Genomic DNA, 6048 nt, shown 5'->3' with positions numbered 1-6048 from the left:
CTGTGGGTCTCTGTGCATGTTCCTGTCAGCCACTAGGTGGAGCCTTTCCTCTCAGAGGATAGTTAGACCAGACTCTTGTCAGCAAGCATAACAGAATACCATTAATAGTGTCAGGGATTGGTTCTCCCCCATTGGATGGGGCTCAAGTTGGCCAGCTATTGGTTGGCCGTTTCCTTAGTCTCTGCTCCATCTTTGTCCCTGCATTTCTTATAGACAGAACAAATGTTGGCCCAAAAGTTTTGTGAGTGGGTTAGTGTCCTTTTCCCTCCACTTGGAGTCCCAACTTGCTATAGGAAGTGGTCACTTCAGGTTCCTTATCAGAAACGTTCTAGGAGTCTCAGTTAAAGTCACCCACATAGACTCCTAGGAGTCTCTACCATCATAGAGATGCCCCCATGTCCCAATCCTCCCCAACTGTCGATTTCCATTCATTCTCCTGTTCCCTGGACCCTCTCTCCTGCCACACCTCACACCTGATCCTGAACTGCACCCATTTCCCTCACCATCACTCTGCCACCCAGTTCCCTCCCTCTATCTGCCTCCTATCACTATTTTATGTCTGCTTCTAAGTGAGGTTCAAGCCTCTTCCCCTGAATGTAAGGGGAGGTTCTGATGTTAAAGTTCTGTTCCCTAATTGGTTCTTGATTTGTCAACAAAGAAGGCCAGGACCCAATTGCTGGGCAGAAGATATAGTCAGAATTTTCCAGGTCCAGGAGGAAAAGGAGTCAAAGGGAAGGAGAGAGGGGCTTTTTGTTTTCTGCCATGCTTTGTTGGCAGAAGAACTGCATCAATCATGTAAAGCCAGGGGGTTGGGAGTGCAGGGAAGTGAGTGTATGTATGTGGGGAGAGCTAAGGCCTGCAGCATCCTCTACAGGTGGATGGCCAAGGATGTTAGGCAGAAGCTAAGTTGGACTAACCACTAAGTTTAGGGCAGGTGGAGGGATGGAGATAATCAATTAGTAAGAATGTGCTTTTCCAGCAGAAGAGTTGAGCCTAGAAGGCAAGTTCAAAAGTGATAAGCTATGTGTGTGTGTTGTATCCTTGGATTCAAAGGTCTCTGGAGTGGGTTGATAGTGCAGCCATCTCCTGGAGTTAAAGGCAGATAGAAAGGGAATCCAGGAGAGGCTGGTAGAGCCGCCCTTCCCTGGAAAAAAGTGGTAGTGATTTTAAAACTACACACAACATTGAGTCTTCCTTCTTGTTTAGCTTCTTTGGGTCTCTGGAGTGTAGCATGAGTATCTTGTACTGAAAAAGACTTGGACAAAACCTAACACCCCATTATGTTAAAAGTCTTGGAGACATCAGGGATACAAGGATAAATATAATAAAAGCTGTATACAGCAAGCCAATAGCCAACATTAAATGAAATGGAGAGAAACTTAAAGCAATTCCATGAAAACCAGGGACAAGACAACACTGTCAACTCCCTCCCTATATCTTTTTTTTTTAAGATTTATTTATTTATTATATGTAAGTACACTGTAGCTGTCTTCAGACACTCCAGAAGTATGAGTCAGATCTTGTTAGGGATGGTTATGAGCCACCATGTGGTTGCTGGGATTTGAACTCCGGACCTTCGGAAGAGCAGTCGGGTGCTCTTACCCACTGAGCCATCTCACCAGCCCTCCCTATATCTTTAATATAGTACTTGAAATCCTAGGTAAAGCAATAAGACAGTTAAAAGACATCAAGGAGTTACAAATTGGAAAGGAAGAAGTTATAGTATCATTAAATTTCCAAATGATTTGATAGTATACATAAGTGACCCTAAAAACTCTACCAAAGAACTCCTGCAGCCGATACACACCTTCAGCAAAGTGGCTGTTGGATGCAAAATTAACTAAAATGAAATCAGTAGTCAGCCTTTATACAAATGATAAATGGACTGAGAAAGAAATCAGGGAAATAACACCCTTTACAATAGACACAAATTATACAAAATATCTTGGTGTGACTCTAGCCAAACAAGTGAAAGACCCCTCTGACAAGAACTTCAAGTCTCTGAAGAAAGAAATTGAAGAACATACCAGAAGATGGAAAACTCTCCCATGCTCATAGATCGGTAGGGTTTGCATAGTAAAAATGACCATCTTACCAAAACCCAATCTACAGATTCAAGGCAAATTATGAGTCTGTTTAACTGATCTACCCAGGAATGCCAGTTATTTATTTACTATATTTAAGAGTATTTTATTGTATTTTCTGTTGCTATTACTGAAGACCACAAGAGTAGGCGATTCATAATGTAAAGAAAAAAAAACAAATGTTCCTTATGGATTCTTGAGTCTAGGAAGTCCCAGGAGAAGGATCTGCACCTGAGGAGAATCTTCCAGCCCTCTGGCATCTCTGCAGAGCACCCAAGTAGACAAAGCAACACGGGCTGAGGTAGAAGCAAGCCGGCTTGCTTTGCATCTCTCTTCCTCTTCTAATGGCACCGCTAAGGATATCATGAGGATATATGCCCTCATGATTGCATGTAATATTAATTGTCTCTAAGAAACTTGATGCAATCCCACTAAAATCAGGGAGTAGACAAGGATGCCCACTCTCTCCCTGCCTATACAATATAGTACTCAAAGTCTTAGCCAGAGCAATTAGACAGCAAAAGGAGGTCAAAGGGATACAAATCAGAAAGGAAGATGTCAAAATATGACTATTTGCAGATGATATGATAGTATACTTAAGTGACCCCCAAAATTCCACCAAAGAAATTCTAAACCTGATAAACAGCTTCAGTAAAGTGGTTGTAGATAAAATTACCTCAAACGAATCAGTAGCCTTCCTCTACCTAACCGATAATCAGGCTGAGAAAGAAATTAGAGAAATGTAACCCTTCCCAATTGTCATAAATCATAAAAAATACCTTGGTGTGGCTCTAACCAAGCAAGTAAAAGATCTATGTGACAAGAACTTCAAGTCTCTGAAGAAAGAAATCGAATAAGATCTCAGAAGATGGAAAGATCTCCCATGCTCACGGATTGCTTGAATTAATATAATAAAAATGGCCATTTTGCTGAAAGGAATCTACAGATTCTATGCAATCCCAATCAAAATTCCAACTCAATTCTTCATAGTTAGAAAGAAAAATTTGCAAATTCATTTTGAATAACAAAAATCTCAGAATAGGAAAAATTGTTCTCAACAATAAAATAACTTCTGAGGGAATCACCATCCCGGACATCAAGCCGTATTACAAAGCAATAGTGATAAACTGCATAGTATTAGAACAGAGACAATGGAATAGAATTGAAGACCCAGAAATGAACCCACACACCTATGGTCACTTGATCTTTGACAAAGGAACTAAAACATCAAGTGGATACAGCATTTTCAACAAATGGTTCTGACTCAACTGGAGGTCAGCATGTAGAAAATGCAAATTGATCCATTCTTATCTCTTTGTACAATGCTGAAGTCCAAGTAGATCAAGGACCTCCACCTAAAACCAGATACACTGAAATTTATAGAGGAGAAAGTGGAGAAGAACCTCCAACACATGGGCATAGGGAGAAATTTCCTGAACAGAAAACCAATGGCCTATGCTCTAAGATCAACAATAAAAAAATGAGAACTCATAAAATTACAAAGCTTCTATAAGGCAAAGGACACTGTCAATAGGACAAAACAGCAACAAAAAGATTGGGAAAAGATCTTTACCAACTCTATATTCGATAGAGGGCTAATATCCAATATATACAAAGGACTCAAGAAGTTAGACTCCAGAGAACCAAATAATCCTATTAAAAAATGTGGTACAGGGCTAAACAAAGAAATTTCAGCCGAGGAATATTGAATGGCTTTGAAGCACCTAAAGAAATGTTCAACATCCTTAGTTATCAGGGAAATGCAAATCAAAACAACCCTGAAATTCCAACTCACACCAATCAAAACGGATAAGATTAAAAATCTCAAGTGACAGCAGATGCTAGCAAGGATGTAGAGAAAGAGGAACACTCTTCTATTCTTCTCGAGATTGCAAGCTGGTACAACCACTCTGGAAATCAGTCTGGAGGTTCCTCAGAAAATTAGACATAGTACTATCTGAGGACCCAGCTATACCACTCCTGAGCATATACCCAAAAGATGCTCCAACATATAACAAGGACACATGTTCTGCTATGTTCATAGCAGCCTTATTTATAATAGCCAGAAGCTAGAAAGAACCCAGATGTCCTTCAACAGAGGAATGGATACAGAAAATGTGGTACATTTACACAACGGAGTACTAATCAGCTATAAAAAAATCAATGGCTTCATGAAGTTATTGGGCAAATGAATGGAATTAGAAAATATCATCCTGAGTGAGGTAACCCAGTTACAAAAGAACACACATGATATATACTCACTGGTAAGTAGATATTAGCCCCAAAGCTCAGAATACCCTAGATACAATTCACAGACCACATGAAGCTCAAGATGAAGGAAGACCAATGTCTTCCTTCAGTCCTCCTTAGAAGGGGGAACAAAATACTCACAGGAGGAAATAATGGAGACAAAGTGTGGAGCAGAGAATGAAGGAATGGCCATCTAGAGACTGTCCCAGCTGGAGATCCATCCCATATAAAGATATCCAACCCAAACACTATTGTGGATGCCAAGAAGTGCGTGCTGATGGGAACTTGATATAGCTGTGCCATGAGAGGCTCTGCCAGAGCCTGACAAGTACCGAGATGGATGCTTGCAGCCAACCATTGAACTGAGCACAGGGTCCCCAATGGAGGAGTTAGAAAAGGGACTGAAGAAGCTGAAAGGCTTTGCAACCAATAGGAAGAACATAGTATCAACTATCCAGACTCTCCCAGAACTCCCAAGACTAAACCACCAACCAAGGAGTACACATGAAGTATCCACACGATGGTCATCCTTCTTGGTTTTCTTGTGTTTTGCGTAATGTATCTCGGGTATTCTAAGTTTCTGGGCTAATATCCGTTTATTAGTGAGTGCATATTTTGTGACTTCTTTTGTGATTGGGTTACCTCACTAAGGATGATATCCTCCAGATACATCCATTTGCCCAAGAATTTCATAAATTCATTGTTTTTGATAGCTGAGTAATACTCCATTGTGTAAATGTACCACAGTTTCTGTATCCATTCCTCTATTGAGGGACATCTGGGTTCTTTCCAGCTTCTGGCTGTTATAAATAANGCTGCTATGAACATAGTNGAGCATGTGTCCTTATTACCAGTTGGAAGATCTTCTGGGTATATGCCCAGAAGAGGTATTGTTGGGTCCTCCAGTTCATTCCGCCTTAGAACAAGGAACAAAATACTCATGAAAGGATATAGGTACAGAGACAAAATTTAGAGCTAAGATGAAAGGATGGACTATCCAGAGACTACCCCATCTGGGAATCCATCCCATCATCAGCCACCAAACCTAGATACTAATGCACATGCCAGCAAGATTCTGCTGAAGGGACCCTGATATAGTGGCCTCTTGTGAGGCTATGCCAGGGCCTGGCAAACACCGAAGTGGATGCTCACAGCCTGCTATTGGATGGAACACAGGGTCCCCAATGGAGGAGCTAGAGAAAGTACCCAAGGAACTGAAGGGGGCTGCAACCCTGNAGGTGCAACAACAATATGAACTAACCAGTACCCCCTAAGCTTGTATCTCTAGCTGCATATGTAGCAGAAGATGGCCTAATTGGCCATCACTGGGAAGAGAGTCCCCTTGGTCTTGCAAAGGTTATATGACCCAGCACAAGGGAAGGCCTGGGCCAAGTAGTGGGAGTAGGTGGGTAGGGGAGCAGGGGCGGGGGTGGGGGATATAGGGAACTTTGGGGATAGCATTTGTAATGTAAATAAAGAAAATAATAATAAAAAATACAAAAAATAAAAAATAAAAAAAGAGTACACATGGAGGGACCCAAGACTCCAGCCACATATGTAGCAGCGGATGGCCTTGTCAGACATCTATGTGAGGAGAGGCCCTTGGTCCTGTGAAGGCTCAATGCCCCTGTGTAGAACAATACAAGGATGAGTAGGCAGGAGTTGGTGTGTGGCTGGGAATGCACCCTCCTAGAAGCATTGGGAGGGAGGATGG

This window comes from Mus pahari, unplaced genomic scaffold, assembly GCF_900095145.1.
Source record: "Mus pahari unplaced genomic scaffold, PAHARI_EIJ_v1.1 scaffold_9190_1, whole genome shotgun sequence".
In the NCBI taxonomy this organism is placed as follows: Eukaryota; Metazoa; Chordata; class Mammalia; order Rodentia; family Muridae; genus Mus; species Mus pahari.
Note: the sequence above shows the minus strand (reverse complement) of the source record.